We start from the raw sequence: 22,937 nt of genomic DNA, 5'->3' as shown, positions 1-22,937 counted from the left end.
TGCCATCAGAGCTGTGTCAATTAGGGGCATGGAAATTCATCCTGCTGGGTGCCTTCCTTATGGAAACAAGTTATTACATGGAGGTTCAACTAATGCGAGCATAAAAAAATGATCTCTTTCCTAAGAGAGAGGACAGATGGTTTTTCCTCCTTGTGAAGGGCTGGTTTTTCAACACAAGCTGCCTCTCCAGTGGAGAGGAGGGGGGGAATCATCTCTTAATTACTGCTCCACGGGTTGAAAGCACATTCTTGGAGCAGAAGGTATTAGATGGAGTTTTCTTACACCAAAGTCAGACATAAAAAAGAAATCACACAACTGTTTTGGTTAATGTGAGGAAAATTTAAATTAAAAAACCCCACTAGAGTTGGGTGATTCTTCCCCACTTTACACCACAGTGCAAGAACAACCCGAATCAAGGCCAGAGTCTGTTTTCTTAGGAGGTGAAACACAAACACCCAAAGAATTAAGTGACAATTCCTTCATGTTCCTGAGTTATGGATTAGAAAAATCTTCTGAGCAGTGCTGATCAATGGGAACTTCAAAAAGAAACACGGCCCATCCATTACAGTTCCTCCCAATTACATCCTTCTGCTGAGAACTGCATTTTATCTACCTTCCAGGCTTCAAAAAAGAGGGAGCAGGATTTTAAAAAACAGCTTCTAGGAGAGTTTTACCTTTTTATTGAATTTAAACACCACAGGACTGGTTAAATTGGGAATAAATTCTGACCTGCTGGTGCTACCTGTGAAATGGAAGCACCATTTTCAAACAAAAATCAGAAACATCTCAAAGCTGTTGGTTTTTCTGATCATTTTCTTTCCTTCTTCCTCAGACTTCTTCAACAAATTTTGTCTAAATCCACTATAATCATTTTGAGTAAGCTGAAAATCATTTACCTGGTTTTGCTGGGTGAATTGTGGGTCTTCATCAGGTTATTTCAGCCTACTGAGCTCCCAGGACCTGGTTTTGGAGAGGAGTTTGGGATTGTTCCTGTCTTTCTCCTGGGAAGCACAGAGAAATGTGACTCCATCCTTCTCCCTCCATCAGCCAACCCAAAGGCTTCACTGAAGTGGAGAATCCCACCTGAAGCCAGGAGAACACTGGAAAACAGGGAAAACAGCAGCAGCATCTCCCGAGCGTTGGTACTTTTCCATTGTGGGGTTTTTTACCTCCTGCCCATCGAGTGCCCAGCAGCTCCCAGCATTCCCAAATGTCCTGTTGAGCCTGATCTGGATGGTAATTCCCAAACCTGCCCCACACTCCCTGTTCAAGGAGGAGCTCTCTGAGCCCTTCAGAGGGTTGAGGAGTAGTTCTGCACACAAAGCAGTGAATTCTCTCATGCTTTTCCTTCAGCTCAGGGCTGATCCTGGCGCACCAAGGCGAGATCAGCAGCATTTCCCTTCTCCCTGCCTTTGGAATTCACCGAGGCTGCTGCTGCTCACAGCCCCTTGGTGACCAGGCTGCTTTAACTGCCAGCAGCTCCGAATTAGCTGATGTGATCTTTAAAGATCGTTCCCCAGTCCCCCCTCTCACTGCAGGGTAACTACGGAATCCCCCCCAGTTATCCGGAATTAGCCAGGGCTTTGTTTGGTTTGCAGGGCACAGATAACAAAAGATTCCACTCAGGAAATCATGTACCAATTATCTCTGAAATTAGGCTGCACACAGGGGACTGCTGAGCTGGCTTGAAAAAATTACATTTTTTTTTATCCACTCCCACTCCTGCCTCCTTCTCCCAGACCACCTCGACACCTCCCACATCATTATTTATTTCTGTTATAATTTGTCCTCACACAGCCCCAACACCCAAAGAGCTCAACCCCCCCCCAGAGAAGGCAATTCTGGAGATCTGCTCTCAGTGTCAGGGGTCTGCTCTGGGGTTTGTCCATCACCACCACACCAGGTACCGAATCCATGGGAGCTGTCACACGTGGGGGGTTTGGGGAAAGGCAGAGCCAGCACAGCTGGGCTGCAGCAGCCTCAGGGGTTCAGTGCATCCACAGAGTCACAGAATCCTTCAGGCTGGAAAAGCCCTCCAAGTCCAGCCTTCACCCAAATACCTTCTGCCCACTAAACCATATCAAAAAGTGCCTCATGACTCGTTTTTGGAACACAAAACCCCCAAGCAGACTCAGTTTGTCCTGGCTGGATGCAGTGGCCTGCACCTCATGCCCAATTCCTCAACCTCTTACAAACTTCTAAGCACAAGCCTTTGAGCAAAACAGGATTCCAGTAAAAACTCTGCTCCAGCATCTTTGTAGAGGTAAAAGGAGCAGATTCCTTTTGGCACCAGCAGAAAGAACAGCTGAATGTTCTTCAGCAGTGGCTGATTAATGCTTTTCATTCAAAAATCATTTAGTTCAAAGGAATAAAACTGTTCTTGAAGCTCCTGCAAGGCAGAATGTTTTGCCCAGTTGCAAAGCTGTGTCTCACTAATGGTAGCTGCATTTGGCCAGTACTGAGGTCACTTCCTTTCCTTTTATTATAATTATTTCCCTGGGAAAAGTCAGAGCAGTAAGTGTGAGCATTCCACGTAAATAAATGTCTATTACAATTATTAATTTAAAAAAGAAAGATGTATTTTAACAGAGCAAACCAGATGCCAACAATAGAGCTGCCTCCTTATGATCTAGATTTGATTTTCATGAAAACAGAAGTGAAGGTTTGCACTTGCAGCGCCTGACAGGGATCACAGCACACCCACCCTGGCCCAAACATCCCCAGAATACAGATGGGGTTCTCTGGGCCCATCTAAGTGACAACAATCTCGTTCTCCACAGCTTCCCAAACCTGCCAATCCCATGCACCATCCCATTAAGGACGATCTCACTTGGAAATCACGTCTGGGTTGGGTGGCTGCCCGTGTGGAAAAGCTACTTTGCATCCCGGGGTTAATGGATTGCTTCATGGAAATCAGGAAAAATGCAAGTTCCTATTTCATCCTGCAGGGAGGGAGGTTGTTTGTGGGGTTTTTAACAGGAAAAGCTGCAGCCTGAGGGTCTGCAGCGTCAGCAGCTCCCAGGGGATGAGCTGGACCAGGGCCTGACCAGCACTGGACACAGCAACCTCCCAGGAAAACGTCCAAGCGCTGCTTTCCCTGACTCAGCCATCCCTCAGCACGGAGCAAAGGGGCATTTTTCTTCAAAAGACCATTATTTGGATAAATCAAGCGTGGCACTGCAGTGTCAGGGCAGAGCAGGAGGTCCAGGCAGCAGAGGAAGGACAGGATAGAGCCATGGGAAAGACAAAACACCCAACAGCATCTGTGCTGTGGATCTCTTCCAGGAAGAGAAAGCTGATTTGGGCATTTAGTTCTTTACATCCTACCAGCCCGAGTCCTTTTGGGTATTTTTAATTGCACAAAGCATTTTTCTGCTCCTTCCAAAATGCTCTTTCTGTGGAAAGCACTGATGAAGCACCAGAGAGGTGTCTGTGTTCCAGCAGGTCTGGAGCAGCCCTGCACCCATCCCATCCATGTCTGCTGCTCCTGAGTCCCTGCCAGCACTCAGGGAGGAGGGGAGAGCCTGCCAGACCCATCCTGCCTGGGTTTGATGGCACAGGAGCCTCTGAGGATGTTTGTGAATGAAGCTCCAGCTGCAGGTTGTGGCTCCACAGGCACAGAGACCCTGAGCACCCAATGTCTGTTCAACAACAAGATGAGGCAAAGCTCTGCTCCACCTGGAGCGGCCTTTTCTGGGGGGTTCAGGATGGCAGCAGACAGCCCTGCTCACCCTGGCGCTGTGCCTGGCTGGTTTACACCCTTACCTCGGAGTCTGGCTGGGAAATGAAGATGTTCTTTCATAATCCCCAGCTGGGAAAGTCCCCTCCTGCCCAGCTCCTGGCTGCTCCTCACACCAAAGGAGCCTCGGGCTCAGGTGTCACTTTGTGATGCCTGTGACAGGAAAACCTGGGTGAAACAGTGGGTTGCAAAATTGGTCTGGGGGGCAATCAGTCTGCAAGGATCATTTCTGCGAGTCCTTAGCACTGAGAAACATTTCAGAGAGTTCAATCCCAGCCCTGTTAGCACTGAGCGTGACAAAAGCTGGAAAGAACCTGCCTGGCCTGTCCCTGGTGGCTCCCGCAGTGCGAGGAGGTGGCTGTGGGTTGTGACTTGTGCTGCACTGCTCAGGCATTACAAGTGCAGATCCTGCACAGAGTCGGGCTGCACATGCTGGGTTTTTACCTGTCACTTACCATAACAGCTCCCAGCTCTGGGCATTTTTCTAACAGCAAACTGGGTTGTCAAAGAAATAAATGTTTATACGGCACGTTGGAGTTATCACTGGAGTAAATCAGGTGATGTTGGGGGAAAAATAGGAGTGGAAGTTATCTACGGGCATGACAATTTGAGAGATCCTTCTTCCCCGAGTACCTGAGACAGCCCTTCTTGCAGGGAATTTCTCTGGAAGCTCAGCACACCCACCCCAGACCCCAGGCTGGTTCCATACCAGTGCCTGTGGTCTTTAATCACTCCAGACACACAACTCCCACTGATACGAGCACAGGTTTTGCATTCTTGCAAAATCAGCTTTTGTTTGTTTGTTTGTTTTTTGGGGTTTTTTTCCTACAGCAAAATCACACACTCAGCTTCGGGGGGAACTGGGTGGCAAAACCCCAGTGAAAATCCCGGGCAAGTCTCCTTTTTGACCTGCCTCAAAATTAAAAATGTAATAAATAGCACTCAGCTAAGGAAATGCTGTAAGGCTGCAGAGCAATGAGTGGGATCCTTGCTTTGGGCACAATGTGGAGGAAAATAGGTGCATATAAATACACTTTTAAAACATCAAGATTCATGGATGAACTGAAAACAAAGACTTCCTACATTCCCACAGAGCATCCCACACACAGACACGAGGCTTCTGAATTTGGGTTAGAAGCACTGAAGAGGAAATGTTTATATTCCTGCATCTTCTATGAAACCTGTTTTAGAATGAAACAAGAAGAGTGGAGAGGGACTTTTTACAGAGGATGGAGTGACAGGACAAGGGGTAAGGGCTTTTAACTGCCAGAGGACAGGGCTGGATGGGATATTGGGAAGGAATCCTTCCCTGGGAGGGTGGGCAGGCCCTGGCACAGGGTGCCCAGAGCAGCTGGGGCTGCCCCTGGATCCCTGGCAGTGCCCAAGGCCAGGCTGGACATTGGGGCTTGGAGCAGCCTGGGACAGTGGAAGGTGTCCCTGCCCATGGCAGGGGGTGGAATGGGATGAACTTTCAGGTCCCTTCCAACCCAAACCATTCTGGGATTCTGGGATTTAAACGTCTGTTTAAACTCTGACCATGGAGCAGCAGCAGGCCCATAAAACCAGTTTATGGCACAGTGGGGCAGGATCTGTGTGTGCTCCTGGATTGTGCTGGGAGCAGGATCTGTGTGTGGCCCTGGATAAACCCAGGTTATCTGAGGCAGCAGCACTTCCCTGCCCTCACCCAGCTCTGCAGGAACACAACGAGGAGCTCGTTAATTAAGGTTATCAAGTTCCCTTGCACGGCCTGGCTTTCAGTGCACGGGAGACGAGGCTCTCCCAGCTCAGCTGATTTATGGCATCCTCAGGGCATTTTGCTCGTGTGTCCAGAGCCCAACTTTTCCTTTTTTGTAAGCAATCCCAAAGTTTGACCTGCGATGGCCTCGGCGTTGTCCTGGCACTGCCCTGTGGGTGCAGGTCCTGTCACACAGAGCCAGCAGGGGATGCTCTGCTGCGTTCCTGCCCTCTGGAAGCTGTAGGGATATTGCCATCCCCTCCCAGTGCCACCCTTGGGCAGCTCGGCGTCCTCTGGAATGCCAGGCTCTCCCCAGGAGAGCAGGAAATAGTTCTCCCCTTCTACATTTTTGTCCTTACTAAGCTATAACCTTATTCTTGGAAAAAATCTCTTACTCCACGAGTTATCCCTGTGGGTAGAAAAACGACCTTTTTTTTTTTTCTAAAAATAAACCAGCCTGACAGAAATTCATGAGTTTATCAAATTTTTGAGAGACCAAAAAACTCTTAAACATAACTTAGGATCCCATTTTCCTGCTGCAGTTTCTCAGCCCTGGTAGAAGCTGGAGATATTGGAGTGTGGAACAGAGATATTCCCAAATTTATTGTCGGCCTGACAATGATTATGTAGCCCATTGAGATGGACTGGTGTGATTTAGTGGTTTGGAGGCATTTGTCAGGGTTGATGGATGCATCTGGTGATTCAGGCAATGAAAATGTGAGATTTCCAGCCGGTGGGAGATAAAGGAAGCTGCCTGATACACGGGGTTATGGCAGGGGCTATAGAAGCATATAAACTTTTATTTGTTTCTCATTTAGAGTTTTAGAGGGAGATGGGAAGGAAGATCCACTTCAGCTGGCTCTGCAGGGTGCAGCTAAAGAGGCTGTGGAGAGAGGGTGTTTCCTGACTAATCTTTGACTTTCTTGTGTGCCTGGTTTCTCACTTGTCACCATTCACCTGCCCAGGGCATCCAGGTGGGTGCACTCAGGGAGACCTCGTGGGGATCTCCAGGCTCCCCCAGCATTCCCAGCTCTGCAGAAAGACATGGAAATACCGAATTTCTCATTTGCCTGCTGTAGAGCACGCTAAGGTTTGATAGGAAGCCAGCTGGAAATGGGAAATTGCCTTTAGATGGGTCCAAAATATGGGCGTTTTCTTAGGCAAAATGAGTTAAACGAGCTTTTGAAATTCCAGCCACATCCAGACAATTTACATCTCTTTTTGGTTTCAAGTTCACAGATAGAAACAAGTTCTTAGGAAAACAAGGTATTTTGAGGTGTGTTTTATATTGAATTTGAACACAAATCCCAGATTGGTTCGGGTTGGGAGGGACCTTAAAGCCCATCCAGTGCCACCCCTGCCATGGCAGGGACACCTCCCACTGTCCCAGGCTGCTCCAAGCCCCAATGTCCAGCCTGGCCTTGGACACTGCCAGGGATCCAGGGGCAGCCCCAGCTGCTCTGGGCACCCTGTGCCAGGGCCTCAAGAAAAATATTTCCCATAACTGAATCAGGTGTGAAACACCAGGCAAAGGGAATCCAGAGCAGAGGCAGTTTAAGGCAAAAAGAAAGGAAATTGAGGATCCTGTTGCTTCAAGAGCAGTGAAGAACACGCCTTACTTCACTGATGGGTATTTCTGAGTCAATTATGTGCCAGTGCTGCTCTATCTTCCTGGAATATTTTATTCTTTAGCTTTCAGATGGAAATACTCCATTTTTAATGAAGATATATAACTATACGTATTTTACCTTATGATATTTAGGGTTTCCAAGGAAAATACATTCCATTCATACTCAGGAGAAGCAAACCCATGCTCTGCTTTAGCTGCATCCCAAGCTCAGCTCTCACTTAACAAAACCAGCCTGAGCTGAGCTAGAGCATCAATCCATAGAGAAGTACTTAGGAGGAATAAATTGATTTTCTCATTGCTCTATGTTGGCTAAAAATTATTCGATTATGTATTTAGCTGCTAATGGAAACTCATTAGTAGATTTTAATTTCATGCTTGTTTGCACCTGCAATCCATTTTTCCCTGTCCAAAGCACTGTTTCATTTCGGTTCCGTGCTATAAATTTCCCTGCATATAAACTGATAAGCGTCAGCCAAAATTCAGTGTACGTGGTCTGAAATAGCTCAGGGCCATTGCTCTCACATCAGCATCATTACAGCAGCAGATCCCTGGTGATTCAGGGGTGCTTGTTACCGTGTGTATCGATGGCCTAACTTGCCTCGTTGTTGACTCATTAACTTTGTTATCCTCGTTAGTGTCAGCTCCTTGACGCTGTCCTGTTGGCTTTGTGCTCCCTGAAGCCCCACGGGGCTCCTGGGCATCCTTTTAACCCAAAGATGGGACATGCCCAGCGTCAGGAGGGCAGGAGTGAGGGGGCTCCTTCAGGGCTCCCTCCTTCCCACTCCCTGCTTGTCTGTGGGATGCGATTTCAATCACGTTCAATCGAACATAACCCCTTGCTTCATTTGCAGGGAGATGTTGTTATCTGTGGGAATAGCTCCCAGTTCCCAGCCAAATCCACAACACTGAGCACAATGTGCCCAGTTTGAACTCTTCCTCCCCATCCTTCTCCAGCTTCCTGATGGGTTTGTGCCTTTGGCATCTGCAGGAGGTGCAGCACAAGGAATCAGGCCGTGCTTCCCTGGGATCTGCTTCCACCTCCCACTCAGAAATCCTGTCCAGTTTAGGCTTAGCTCTGCCTTCCCTTCTGCCCTTTCATCTCCCTCGTGGGAGACAGAGACCAGCTCAATCCCAGCCAGACCCCACACAAGTGAAAAGCAGAGCCCCAACTTGTCCCTTCAAGCAATCCCAGCTTAGTCCCAGACCACCCTGAGCTGCAGCACTGGACGTGGCTGGAAAGGCTCCTGCTGGGAGCAACTGGAAATAAGGAGTGCAGAGATCAGAGGTGCAGGAGTGGCAGATGACCAGAACCTGCTCACTGAGCTGCTGGGCATTTTATTTTAGAGTAATCCCCATCCAGGTTAGTGAAGCAGAACCTGATCACAATAATTATGTCACATTTTGTTTTCATAGGAAGAAATTAATAAGTTGTTCAACTTCAGCAGAATTACTCTGAATTGATCCAAATATGAGAACTCACTCTCAGTGTTGTGTACTGGTGCAGCCCCCACACAGAAAAATGCATTTGCTGTAAAAATATCTGTTTTATCAGGTAGCTCAACCCTCTGGGGTCTGCCTGCATCCCCCACCCGAGTAACTGAGAGCAGGAACAGGTCTGAATGTGCTTGTTAAGTGGGCCTGATCAATACAAATCTATTTCTCAATTAAGTAGAAGATCCTGGTGTATGTGTATTGCCTGCAGGCCAAAAGAGTTCAGAGGAAAACTGGATTCCAGAATACAAAGTTGTGTTGTTTTTGCTCTGTCTTTTAAATGAGCTTTACCAGCATGCAACTGCAATCCTTGTGAACTCTGCAGATTAAATTTCCTTGCAGTAATGACCACTAGGAATTAGTGAAATGTTAATCTTCCCACCTGCTGTGTATGATTATACATGAGTCTAATCAACCTGATTACAAAAGAAAGTAATTTCTGCTTTTACAGGGGTTTTTTGTTGTTGTCTGCTTTAGTTCTTCCTGAGGAACTGTGAAACTCCTTACCCTGTATTTTAAAGCAAAAATGATGATTAAATTAAAATGTGTAAAGGGGAGCAATGGAGGCTGATAGTAATTGCTTTACAAGAGATACAGTAATTGATGCTCTGAGGATTTATTTCAGAGCATGGAAGTGAATTAGGAACCTGCTTTATCTGGATTTGCATCGCCCTGATGAAGTCACTGCGTCTTTGTGTGTTGGTTTTTAGCTAAACTGTTCTTAATGAGAATGCTAATAATTACAGTGGCACTAAACTGTTTTAGGGACACAAGAGGATGAGAGCAACATTTTGATTTCATTTAAAACCACGGTCACCTTTCTGCTGCCAACCCTGAAGTGATGGGAGAAGGAGGAAATGCACCTGAATCCATCGGAGATTGGATCCATCCAACTCCTAGCTGCACTGGTGGGAGATTGTAAAGACAAGCTAAAAAGCTACATCTGATTGCATTTCTTGGGTCAAAGCTTTGTTAAGGCTGGGTCCACACACCTGGGGAGCAGGTACTGCAGTGAAGAGAGGCTTTCCAAGTCAGAGATCAGGAAAATCAGTGTACAGATACCTGAAAGTACAAGGAATGTAGGGTAAGCCACAGCAAAAGTTATCCTGCTTCATCCAGCAGTCAAACCCACAGCTTTCTGAGTAGCCACAAACCCCAGAACACCTGAACTGCACCCCCTGCTTGCCCACTGCACATGGGAACACCTGGGATAATCCCTGGGTTCAAAATCATAATACCCAACCCTCTGATCAAGATATGGCTGCCACTAACCCCAAACCATTCCAGGCCTGATGAGCATCACTCCACAGGCAGGTTTAATATTCCCAGAGCAATGAGATGCCAAATGTGCCCCTGGTGTTCCCAGCACTGCCTGGGAAGAGCTGGTGGGGGATCTCCATGGTGACAGCGTGTGTCACATCCCTGAGTTACCTGAGTGATCATTCCCATCCTTTCATCTGATCCTCACTTTTCATCTTTGCCTCGGAGTGCGCTGGGCTCCTAATGGAGAGGAATTGACAAACATCCTCAGAGGAAAAGCAATTTTTTTCTCATCTACACTCCTGCAGCTTAATTCAAGTAACAGCTTTTGCAGGACGAGCTGTTCATGGAAGTCGGGAATTTGCCTTTGACACGCATAGATTGGGCTGGTGAAGGGTAAAAATTACCTTGCTGAATACATCCCCAAAAACCTCGAAAAAAGCCCCTTCCTCCAAACCTGTGCCTGGGGCAGTCCCAGCTCTCCCACACCCCCAAGTCTTCCCAGCCCTGCTTCTCCCAGTGCAGAAATCCCACTGGAGAACCTCTGCTCTTCCTCCTTTCTGGGTATGGCACAGAAAATGAACTTGGCTGAATCCAGGCCTTTCAGGAGTTGCAATTTGGAGAAAAATCCTGCTGAGATGTCCAAGCAATCTGTCACCCTGTGGCAGGAGTGATGCATGTTGATTTTGGAGGGTGCCACAGCTGCAACACAGCGAAGCCAGAATTCCCTGGACTCTGCCGTGGCTGCTCCCTCTCCCTCCTCCTCGCACTCTCTAACTTTGTTCTTGCTAGAAAAGCTGAACATTTTCCAGCTTGGCTCATTAAAATCTTCCATACCTTAAACAGTCTGGGTTCTCTCACGCTTCAGGTTGTACAGGAATATCCTTGGGAGATGAACCCCAAGGCCGTGAAGGGAATCTTGGAGATGGGAGACCGATAGCCCAGCCGGGGCATCCAGCGAGCTCAGCAGCATGAGACACTGGGGCGTGTGGCAAGGCAGGGGTAAAGACCATTCAGATGGGGTTTTCAGCTGTGAAACTGCTCCTGAGACACTCTCTGAGCCTCTCATGAGGGCAGAGGGAGGCCAGCCTTGGTGTGTGTGACGTTCTGGGGCACAGGGACTTATAGCTGTGCAGCCACCCACCCACCCACTGCCTGCCTTTTTGGGGTTTAAGCTATTTCTTCCTGGCGAAATAAATACAATAGACCATAAAGTGCTGTTCCCAGCACGCTGCAGTCCCCTGCTCCCCCTCCCAGCACAGTCCCTGTTATCTAATACCTGGTAGGGGATTTAAAAGGAACTCTTCATCTCATTTCATACATTAGTGCTAAGTTTAGCTTCTGTAGGTAACAGTTTCTGTTTGAACTAATAAAGAGGTATGTTTAGAATCTCAGGGGCACACTCTCTGCTCATTTGAAACAAATGAGGATTATATAAGGAGGAACAGGAGCTACAAATAGGATTCATAAAATTAATTGGCTCTAAGCTGCAGTGGAGTGGAGCCATTAAAAGTGATGAGTGGCCACGGCGTGCCCGTTCCCCTTGGATAGCCTGGGGACAGCAGGGCCAGGCCTGGCCAGCCTGGAGCACTGAGGACTCAGTTCCTGCAGAGCCAGCAGCCCTGGCACCACTGCCATGCTCCCAAAGGCTCTCCAAGAGCTCCACCTTGTCCCCATTTATGTGGCCCCACAGCAGCTCTGCCTCCCAAAGGGGCAGGGATGCTGCAGCCAAAGCCTGGAGCACCACCCGCAGGTTCTGCACCCTGCAGAGAACCCCCACATGGCTCCTGATGGACCCCAAAATCACAGCTCTGCCTCAGCAGCCACATGAAGTGAAAACCACGCTTCATTTGGCCACAAGTGCCAGCCCAGCTGCCAGAATTCCTGTGCACAAACCCAGGGCTGCCTGTGCCCTGCTCCCCCTGCTCCAGCTCCTGTTTCCAGCCCAACAAACAATGCTCCATGTATTGATCATATCAAATGCTGCAAAATCCATCTGAGGAGAGCCTGGCATTCCTTGCAGGAGCCTGTCTGCTCCCTGCTCCTGGGATACTCTGGGACAGGGGCAGGGCAGGGGCTTCTCCACTGAGCCCCCTGCAGCCCCTGGCTGCAGGATCACTTCCAGCTGCCACACTCGAATGAGCTTCAGCAGAACCTTGAGCTGGACCCCCTAACTGCATTTAAAGCACCCTATGTTTTTGTACATACAGATCTTCTGAAATACTTTCCACATGTTCTCCCATTCCAGAGTTGTCTTCAGTCACAGAGCACTAAGTGCATTAAATTCAGTTCCCGTCACAAAACCCAGCCTGAATTAGGCTCCAAGTGTCCTTTTAATTGCAAAGCATTATAAAAACTCCCCCTAAGCAGTGCCATACAAACAGAAAATAAGTCAAAGGCCTCAGGAAGCTGCTGCAGGAGCTGGAGCCCCTCTCCTGGCTTTGCAGAGGAGCAGGACCTCTGGCATAGCTCTGAACAGGCAGCCCTGGATGTGTCCTGAACATCCCGGCTGAGATCCGTGGAGTTTGCACACAGAGACTCCATAATCAGCCAGAAGTTAAAATAAATGGAAGCAAAACTTCTCTTGCACCTAGTTAATACCAGTAGTAGTGGCAACTCCTTGTGTTTCCGAGGGCTGTCCCTCCACTCCCATGCGCTGTGTGGTGCTTCACACTGCTTGAAGAGTCCCCAGAGAGCCACCCACTCTGCCTGGGCTCTGTTGCTGTTCACACCCAGATTTAGGAGCAGCAGTGATCACTTCAATACATTTTTCAAAAGAACTGGGCCGTGCATGTGTTTTTTAGATTATCCCACAGCACGAGCTAAGATTAAAATCTCCCTCTAGATTTCACAGTGTCTGGGAGTCTTGCAGCTCTCCAGACGCGGCTTCTATTTCAAGAGACGAACCCTCTCACTGCTGATAATGTTCTATTCTCAGGTGTCACCTGCTCCTCAGTGCCACGCCCGCACGGAGTAAGTGGGGAGGGAGCTGCTGGCAGCTCGCCGTGTACGGGGGATCAACACCAGCATCACTCCCGAGGGAAGGGGGAGCCGGAGTGTCACAACCCAGCGTGGCACCAACCCAGCGTGGCACCAACCCAGCGTGGCACCCACTGCTGCTGCTGGGAATCACACTGGCACTCCCACCTCGTGCAGCTTGGGTCATGCTTGTCAAAACAGGCGTTCGCTTATGTACCTGCTGTCATAAAGTCAGCCAAAATCACTTCTTCCCCTGTAGGAAAAATATTTTCATATCAAAGTTTTTCCGTTTTTCAAACATTATTTTTGGCAGACATTACAAAAGACAAAGTGGTCTTGCAGTGATACTTTATACAGTGCCATATCTGGGGGAAATAAAACCCCTGCCTAAATGTGTGTGTCAGTGTAAATACACAGCATTTAACACCGAACTGATAAAAATCTTGCGAAACATCCCTGATGTTTTGAAATTTCCCTGAAGTGTCAAACTCGTCACACATCTCACCAACGGCCATTATATCACTTGGTGGACCTTAGGCTTCAAGGAAAATGAATTTAAAAGTAAATTTTTGGGAAGAAAGCAGTGGGAGAGTCTTCAGGATGTCACTGGAACACGGCCATCCTTGAGGGACGTTAGCAGGAATCACAGGCCATCAAACTTGAGGTGAGTGAGATGGGTGAGTCACCCCCATGACAACTTTTGAGGTGCTCTACAGATGGAAAGGGGAAAATAGGGATATTTTGCATGCGTGATAGAAAGACAAGTAAATGTCGAAGGAAAAACCCACTGCAGCTGGGGAAGGGGTGTCCTGCTGGAACCAACCAAAAGTCACACCCTGTCTCACCTCAAGAAATGCAGCCTGTGTTTGCCAGCTGGCCAAAAGCAAGAGGAGGGACAGAACATTCCTCAGGGCTGGAAGGAACCCTGGCGGCAATTCCATGTCCCACCTCTCCTGTGTGGGGTTGGGTGGGTCACGCAGCTGAGTCTCAGGAACACCTCTGGTGTCATCACAGCGTCATCCAGGCTGGAAAAGACTCCTGAGGTCATCAGGTCCATCAACCCAGCAGCACCACATTCACCACCAAACAACTTCCTCAAGTGCCACATTCAGGTTTCTTTAAACACTTCCAAGGATGGTGACTCCACCAGTTCCCTGTTCCAATGCCTGACAACTCTTTCCATGAAGAAATTTCCCCTAATACCCCATCTAAACCTCCCCTGGCACAACATGAGGCCGTTTCCTCTCCTCCTGTCCCTCATGACCTGGGAGAAAACACTGACAGGATCCCAAAGAGCCCAGTCCCCTGAGTGCCCCCAGCCAGGGCTCTGATCGCCCAGCACAGCCCAATATTCCCCCGTGGCACCATGCCAGCTGTGGAACCGCATCCAAACAGACAGAAAGCAGCATGTGGCACCTTAAATTCAGCTGAACACCCTGTGCACTTCCTCACCCAAAGTAGGTGACCCATTTTCCACACGTTTTGTTGTAGCATTTCATTTTCCAACCCTTCCTCCTGGAGGGCACAGGGCACAGCGAGTGTTTTCCTACAGAAATGGGCTTGTTCTGCAGCCCTGTGCAGCACAGCCACGTAACCTCTCATCCTGCCCCCACCACAGCTCATCCGTCAACAGCTCAACCATCCCTGAGTGTTTGGGGAGCCCAGGATCCAGGTTCTGCTCCAGAGCAAAGCCAGCAGTGCCTCCTCACCCAGCCTCTCCACACACACAGCCCTGTGCAAACACATTTATGGGTTCTGAACGTGTGTCTTCAGCTGGAACCTCAGAGGCAAGAGCAGGGGGTTGATCTGGGGGTGACAAAAGCCTCGTGGCATTTCCTAGATAGAATGAAACCCGAGTTTAGCAATTATTCATAGCCTTACACACGTTCTTGCAGACAGTCGAGCTGACTTGGCAGACTGGAGCTAATTGGGTTTACAGTAGAATGAAGCTTTGATTGAAGTGCTTCGCTTCAAAAAAATATTCCACATCCCCCCACACCCCTGCTAACATTACTCTGGAGCATGTAAAACAACCACCCCACATCTCAGCAAAGGAGAAATGCAGGATTTTTAGTGCTTTACCAAGCAAAGACCCACAAGTGAATAATTTGGAGTGTTTGATGTGCTGTATTCTGATCCATAATTCAGCAGCAGCACAAGGGCTGCGTGAGCCTGACATTTCAGGCTGCTTTTGAAGTTCATGAAACCCCTGCAGTCACCAAGGGGAGGGATCCTGCTCAGGAAGCCAAGGTGGGCACTGAACAAAAGGTGGGAAGAAAAAGGCTCCAAAGCTAATGCACAAAAACCTTGGAGAACGTAAATGAATGTAGCCTCGAGTTTACTGAGTAAATAATTCAAATTCTACCGTGGTGATTTATGAAAATAAAAAGACATATTTAATGAGCCCAGCAGGCAGCAGGTGCCTCTATTTTAACATGTTAAAGGCAAAAATCAAAAGGCAGAAGCTTTTTCCTGTTTCATGGTCACAGTTTAAAATAAAACTCTTCCCTGTGCTTCAGGGATGTGCTGTGCTCAGCAGTTTTGCTGCTGCAGGGAGGGTGCTGTGAATGCTCCCATCACCGTTTGTGCTGGGGGCTCCAATTTCCACACAGCCACATGGAGAACCCTGCCAGGCCTTCTAGGCAGGCCATGGGCAGGGACACCCATCTGTCCAGGTGCTCCAAGTCTCGTCTGGGTGCTCCAAACCCCAATGTCCAGCCTGGCCTTGGGCACTGCCAGGGATCCAGGGGCAGCCCCAGCTGCTCTGGGCACCCTGTGCCAGGGCCTGCCCAGCCTCACTGTAAAAAATTTCTTCCTTCTAACTACTCCAAATCTGCCCTTTTTTAGTTCAAAACATCTCTCTTGATGAACTTTTATTTGTGTTGTGTTTCATCCCCTTTCTGTCTGGAGAAGTTTTGGGACAACCAGCACCTGGAGAGGAGTGGCCTGGCTCTGAGTTCATGCTGGGCACGATTTCATCCCCTCAGGGACAGCCCCTTAAATTCAGCAAGGTTTAGGGGCAGGTAGCAGATGGCATTTATTAAAACAGGCTTAAAAGAAATCACAGAGAAGGGAATATTGAGGTGGAAACCCCACTGACCTGAGCAAGGTGGGGAAGGAGCTATGCCACATATGCTCCCTGCCCTCACTTCTTCTACCTCTCTTATTTATTCGATGTTTCAGAAGGAAAATCCAGTGTTCAAAGCTGATGTTTCATCAATCAGCATCCGTGGGACCAGGCTGTGCCAACATCCCCACCTTCTCCATCGACTCCCACATGGCTCGTTGGGAAAAACGCCTAATTAACAGGAGAAAATGAGATTTTTAGGAAGCAAACCTTCTGACTTCCGCGGAGGCAACGTGTGCTACATTACAAGAGGTGCTGAGCACAGGCAGAGAGGGACTTTGAAGGGAAACTGCTGCCTCAGAGTGCTGTGAACTCTCAGAGGTTTAGACTTCAAAATTCCACATTTCACTCTGCATAGCCCGGCAGCCTGACAGACGGATTCCCCCGGAGAGGCCGGGGAAGGAGCCCTGCCGCACTCACACAACGCTCTGTCAGATCAAAACACCCAGCAGACAGCGATGGCACACCAGAGCAGCTTTCCAGCTGTTAAACCCAGCCCCTTGCCCCTCTCCAGATGTGAGCCAGGGTAATTCACCCCGCCTGCGTTAATGAACCGCTGCTTTGGGACCCTGGGGCAGGCAGAGGGGCTGGGGATTCACATGGGGCTTTGAGAACAAAACAGAGTCAAAACTCCACTGAAAACCCCATATAAAGGTGGGAGTGCAGCCATGCAGCCTGTTCATGGTGCAGTGAGGGACAGCTGGGCCAGGGAGCCCCTGAGTGCCCTGCACACAAATCCTGGAATGGCTTGGGTTGGGAGGGACCTCAGAGCCCATCCAGTGCCACCCCTGCCATGGCAGGGACACCTTCCACTGTCCCAGGCTGCTCCAAGCCCCAATGTCCAGCCTGGCCTTGGGCACTGCCAGGGATCATCCAGGGGCAGCCCCAGCTGCTCTGGGCACCCTGTGCCAGTGAGGGTTTTGTGTCTGGCTCATGTAAGACTGAACCAAGCCATGACCTTGCAAAGAGGGAGGTTATTTAGTGCAAGGACAGGAGAGGTAGGAATGACATGGCCAGTGTGCCTTCTCTCTGGAATGAGAGGCCAGGGAGAGCCTTCCCAGAGGTGTGGGAGTGGTAAATCACACGGAATGCTCCACAAGCACCAGGGAAAGGCAGTGAGCTGTTTCCACCAGATGTAGATTCCCACTCCCCACATCAATCCCCGGCACAGGAAATCAGCCCTGCAGCCCTTCCACAAGTGTATCACATCCTCAATGGGCTCCCTCCCCGAATTTGCAGCTGCAGAGGGAGGTGGCACCAGGCAGAAGCCCCTGAGCAGGGGACATGGATCCATCACCCTGGGTCCCACTTCCCAACTCCAGCACCCAGCCGGGGACTCACGGCCACCACGGCGTGTCACCCACAGCTGTTGCCATGGCAACTGGAAATCATTAAAAATAAATAAACTCATTTTCATGACACAACTCATAGAGTGCCTGGCTTCTGCCAGGAGTTTGAATTTGGCCTGTTTGGATAATTTGATGGGATGCCACAAGTGAGGGCCTGATCTGAAACCACAAGTCATTTTTCTCCTTGGAAGAGTGGATAACTGAGTCTATTAATCCAACAATACATTTAAGCTGAGTTATTGTGACAAGGGACTTCCATTATCCATTTCATCGAGTTGCAAACTGTCAGAATAAATCTCAGGGGGCTCAGGAAAAAAGCTGCCTGCCTTTGTTGGCTGTTTTTATATGCCACAACAGTTTAATTTGGTTCACTTTAGCTCATGATACTGTACAACTCTACAGGGGAAAGCTCACAGGGAACCTACTACAGAAAATGGCAACTTTATGGTCATCAAAGTTTTTTTTAAAAAGAGCCAGGACAGCAAAGTTTGACCACCTTGACATTGACTTCAGTGACCCTTTTTCTTATACATTTCAGTTTTTAACTATAAATGGTTCTCCCTTTGGAATCAGTATTTCCAAACTAAAAAGTGCTTTCTTAAAGCTCTGCTTTCATCTTGCAAAACAAGTTGGCTTAACCAGTTAAAACTCTTATAACCAGAAATTAATCAACATAAAGCATAAAATGGAAGCAGAGTATCCAGCTTAAGATGTCAAACTGGAATTCAGAAGGTGGGATTCCATTTTAGGGCTCTAGCAGTGACTTAGCTACAAGGCAACTTATTCTCCCACCAGTTCTGCAGATGATGGTAAATCTTAATTATCCTTTATTTGCTTGTTTTGTAATTAAAGCTGTTCTAGAAGAAAATTATTTATTGATGTAACTGGTAGCTGGCCATGAAGTTGGGAGGGCAGACAGGTTGAAGGTGCAACAGAGGAGAAGGAGGAGAAGGAGGAGAAGGAAGAGAAGGAAGGAGGAGGAGGAGAAGGAGGAGGAGGAGGAGGAGGAGGAGGAGGAGGAGGAGGAGGAGGAGGAGGAGGAGAAGGAGGAGGAGAAGGAGGAGGAGAAGGAGGAGGAGAAGGAGGAGGAGGAGGAGGAGGAGGAGAAGGAGGAGGAGAAGGAGGAGGAGAAGGAGGAGGAGAAGGAGGAAGAGAAGGAGGAAGAGAAGGAGGAAGAGAAGGAGGAAGAGAAGGAGGAAGAGAAGGAGCAGCCAGTGTCACTCATGGCCTGAAAAGCAGACATGGAAACTTCCCAGTGAATTCCAGCCCCCGTGTGCTCCCAGCCAGCCATGAAGGAGGAGGTGCCACCATGCCAGGAGCTGCCTGGGGAGTTTGTTTTTCATCTGTCCCCACAGCTGCAGCCCTGGCCAGTCCCCCAGAGAACGGGACCTTTGCGGTTTCTCCTGCAGCACTGACACTTTAACCCCTGTCCAGCCCTTGGTTGTCAATTATTCCCCTCAAGTTTCATTTCAAAGCTGCTGTGAGCTGCAGGAAGCCCAGAGAGAGGCAGATACACACACAATAACACCCCCCACACTCTAATTACAGCCTTTACAGATAAATATTAGTTTTGAGAAGTGAATTTTAAAGGTTTTTAAGCAGTGCTCAAAGCTGGCTGTACTCCCATGCAAAACACGCAGCAGTTCAACACCCAAGTGCACTGGAGAGAAAAAATAATGAAATCAAACTCAAGAGTTTCTGGAGGGCAGATAAAACCCCTGGCTGGGAGGCAGCAGGGTCCCAGCTCTGGATTTGGAGGGCAGGTGACATTAATGGCACTGGGGAGGCTCTGCCAGGGCAGCTGCAGCTCCCTGAGCCAGGCACCCCAGCCTGGATGGACACACAGACCTGTGGCTTTCAGGCTGTGAAAGGAAAAGGGGCTGTGCTCTGTTCTGGGTTGAAACCAATATTTTGGCCAGCCCCAGTTCATAGAATCTCTCACTTCATGCATCCAGGGGCAAGGACAAAGGGAAAAATCTGTCTTAAAGTCCTTCACATCTTGGATTGATTTCTTTAAAAGGGATTCGCTAAGAAATAAACATTGTGACTTCAACTGCTTTTAATTCCACCCTCTCAGCACTATTGCTGGGAAACAATGAAAACTCTAATTCCTGCTCTTGCCCAAAATCATCCTTTGGTCTCAGGAGGTGGTCGGCAGCTCAGTACAAAATGTCAGTGTCACAACTTCACAGCTCCAGCCTGCTTTTGATCAGATCTGGGGAGTGAGAAGAGATGCAATACGCTCCTTCCTTTACTGTCACTGCAGAGTATTCATTAGCTTTAATTATTTTTTAGGTTCTAGGGGGAACCATTAAAAAAATTAATCACAAATGGAAGGAACAGCAGCCGTATGTGGCCATAAAAAAACAATAAAGCATTTTAGGATCCACACGTTTTATGATTTACACTCCAAACAGGACCAGAGGTAGCATATGGTGATTGCCATAAAGTAACATTTATTATAAAAACACAGAGATTTATCTCCTAGCTTGGTTGGATGTGAGAAGTTACATTTACTTTAACTGATATTCAAATTGTTGTAATACCAGAACTTGGGGGGGTTTTTTTGTACCAAGTCAGGTTAGTACAAACCTGAGCTTGTTTTTCCTGTAAATACATCCTTTAGCAGAATGTTTTACACTGATTCCAGCTGACCTGTTCACATCCCTGGATGCAGGAAGGGTTTGGACATAGGTCAGCTCCTGCTCTGGGGCACCAACTGTGTCACCAGCTCTGGGCTCATCTGTGGCCAACAGAAGGTGCCACCTCTGACTGCAGCACTGGGCTCCACGTGCCCAAAAGGACCCTCCCATCAGTTCAAGGTTTGCTTTAATTTCAGCATCTCCAGCCTAGTAAATATCTAATTAATAACTATAAACAGGCTGTTATTTTTAGTGTAAATGAGAAAAGTAATAGGTAAAATTACCACCTCAGTTTGTTCTTGCTGGCTGAACGTAGGGAGGAACATCAGAAAAAGCAGGAATTTACAGCAGAGACACACCTCCAAGAAGGTGGCACAAATATTATGGAGTGTTCCTATTAAAATCTGGACATGATGGAATTTTTACACCTTGAGGAACAGGACAGGACACACCCATTAGGGAAGGTGATGGCACAGGGCTGGCTGGCCCCGGGGGGGGATGTGACAGTTCCCCAGCTGCGTCCCATGGACAACATCAATCCCTGCTGCAGCACAGAATCCCACTGGATTTCGATCCTGACACCCACCAGGGAAGAGGCTCTCGGGGCACAGCCAAGTTCTGCTTCCAGGGGCTATGGAAGGGAATTTTGAATTCAGCACTAATGGACTCAAGTGGAACTGCCTCAAAAAATAACCACAAATAAAGGAGTGCTGGATGGCAATCACCTATCCTCCTTTACTTACTGTTCAATTCAATATTTTTAATTCCCCCAGTCCAACCCAGAGCAACCTACACCAATATCCTTAAATGTCAGCACAGACACAGTCCCTGCTGGCACGAGGATGCTGCTGGGGAAGGGCTGGCTTCAGGGAGGCACAGCCAAGGCTGAGAGCAGGGACAGGGAGTGTCTCACCCCTCCCCATTGTTCAGGACTAAACCATCCCATCTTCCAGGTCTAAGGAGAAAAGTTCCAGTGCTGAGGGTTCCTCTGACAGCCCCTCTGCTGCTCCTCCTGGCTTTGCAGCCTCCTCTTTTCCCTCTCCAGTCTGATCGTGTTTGAAGTCTGGGAGGCAAAAAGGTCAAAGTTGTAAAATAACTGCGGTCTCCTCCTCCTTCCCTTCCCTCCAGCTCCAGGGAAATGCAAGGAGTGGGTTTCCAGTTCCTCTAAAGGAAAGGTAATTGTTCTGCCTCACCCTTGCCAGCGAGGTAGGAACCACATTCCCACCCCCACAGAGACCCCTCTCCTTGTCTTGCAGTGAACTTCTTCATGCTCAGGTCTGCTGACACTCAGCTGCAAACAGAGATAATGGAACAGAGCTAAAACCCATCACCTTTAGCCTCTTCTCCAAAAAAAACCTGCACAGACAGACAAACCAACACAACTTTCCTTAAAAAATGGTCAAAATTAACATTAGAAAGTGCTGAGGATGATCAATGCTTCCTTCAGACCACACCGTGCTGCTCCTGTGAGTGCTGTGAAGCTCCTGCTCCGTGCCAGCACAGATACAACAGTGGCACACACAGGGCAGGTCCCAGGCCGACAGGAATCCCTGTCTCCAGTGGAATTCCAGTGGCTGTGGAGAGTAGGGAGTGACAGGACTGGGGTATTTATTTCAATTAAGTAGTATAAAGCATCAGATCCAAACAGAGCTGAAGGCGAGGGATTTGGTTATTTGAAATTATCCTGCATTAGAATTACACTGGCTCTATAGCTCTATATTGTACTCAGACATTATATGGAATTAGTCACAACAGGGAGAAAGAATCAATCAGTCCTGGCTAAGGAATTGAGATAATAATGACTCATTTGACGAGATTGCTCTGGAAAATTAATAATGACGGCGGTAATTACTAACCTGGGATGGCTGCAGTGCTCATTATTCTCCTTTTGCTCCATTGAATGTTAAGTATTATGAAGACATTTGTTGGAGAGCTTTGTCTGCAGCTTTTCATCACAGCAAGGGCTCAGAGGTCTGAGATCCATCCTCCTTTTACACCTCCTGGGACAGCACCCCAAACCCACTGGAATATTTGATCTATGGCACAGACAGCAGCACATAAATTAATGGGAAGGGTTAATTGGTTGCTGGTTATTGGTAAGGGTTCATGTCCGACCTGTGGCACCTCTGCAGCCTTTGCTCCCCTGCACCCAGGACCTGGCTTTCACTCCTTTGGCCAGTGCTGATGCATCACAAAGACCTCCCTGTTTCATTAACTGCTTTATTACCCCAGTGCCAGAGATCTGTATTTGTGCTGAAAACAGCTAAAATTGGCCCCTTTTCCAGCCCATCAAACCCCTCCTCCATCGGAGACACCCCAGAGTCCCAGGGAGCAGCAGCTCCTCCCCAGGACCAGAGTGATGCCGAGGGCTGCAGACATCTCGAGCTCATCCAGGGCACCTCAGGGATAGAAAATGTTCTTTAATACAACCATGGAGAGAGGCTGGCTCCAAAGAGCCACGAGTGAGTAACAATGAGGCCATTGAGCAGCTGTGCTCTCAAACAGCTGCTCCACACCCCCAGAGTGCCCTGCAGGATTTGTTTGTGTTTGAAGTGGCTCTGCAGAGGGTTCCCCTTCTGTTGAAGGTCCTGGAACAGGCAGGAGAAGGAAAAAGAAGTTCCTTATAAATGTTGAAAGGAAATAAATTTCTAATTTTCTGAACAAGGCTGAGGTTTCTCAGAGCAGCAGCTCTCTGCCTGGACTGAGGGATTTTGAACCCTTCTTCAGCTTTCCCAATTATTCCCATTTTTATGCCAAATTCTTTTTCCCAAAATTACTTTTGGCCCGGCCCATTGTGCCCCTGGAACAGCCTGGATTACAAAAGTCCAGCCACACAATTGGAGCAATATAATTCTACCTTAAAACCCCAGTTTTTCTTTTAAACCTCTTTTTACCCATTGTCAGAGCAGATCCTGGTTCCTGATGATACAGAAATCCACACCCCAGAGGAAGTGGGATTCGGATCTGCTCCCCAGGGCTGGTACC

General features: G+C 48.4%; 1 long non-coding RNA gene across 7 annotated transcripts in view; it reads right to left on the bottom strand.

Moving 5' to 3' along the window:
- The window catches only part of LOC125331760, a 57,801-nt gene that overhangs the window by 5,479 nt on the left and 29,385 nt on the right, over nucleotides 1-22,937 (bottom strand). For 4 of the 7 annotated variants that reach the window (XR_007206177.1, XR_007206176.1, XR_007206181.1 and 1 more), the window contains 6 exons: nucleotides 21,809-21,988; nucleotides 15,935-16,132; nucleotides 10,027-10,095; nucleotides 9,588-9,657; nucleotides 6,432-6,506; nucleotides 331-3,892 (listed from right to left, as the gene is read on the bottom strand). This is a non-coding gene — a long non-coding RNA (uncharacterized LOC125331760). Of the gene's footprint in view, nucleotides 1-330; nucleotides 3,893-6,431; nucleotides 6,507-9,587; nucleotides 9,658-10,026; nucleotides 10,096-15,934; nucleotides 16,133-21,808; nucleotides 21,989-22,937 lie in introns of those variants that run through there. The other 3 variants (XR_007206179.1, XR_007206178.1, XR_007206182.1) reach the window with 3 other exon arrangements.

Source organism: Corvus hawaiiensis, chromosome 11 (assembly GCF_020740725.1).
Source record: "Corvus hawaiiensis isolate bCorHaw1 chromosome 11, bCorHaw1.pri.cur, whole genome shotgun sequence".
NCBI classification, from domain to species: Eukaryota; Metazoa; Chordata; class Aves; order Passeriformes; family Corvidae; genus Corvus; species Corvus hawaiiensis.
Note: the sequence above shows the minus strand (reverse complement) of the source record. Positions and strands in the feature narration are given on the sequence as shown.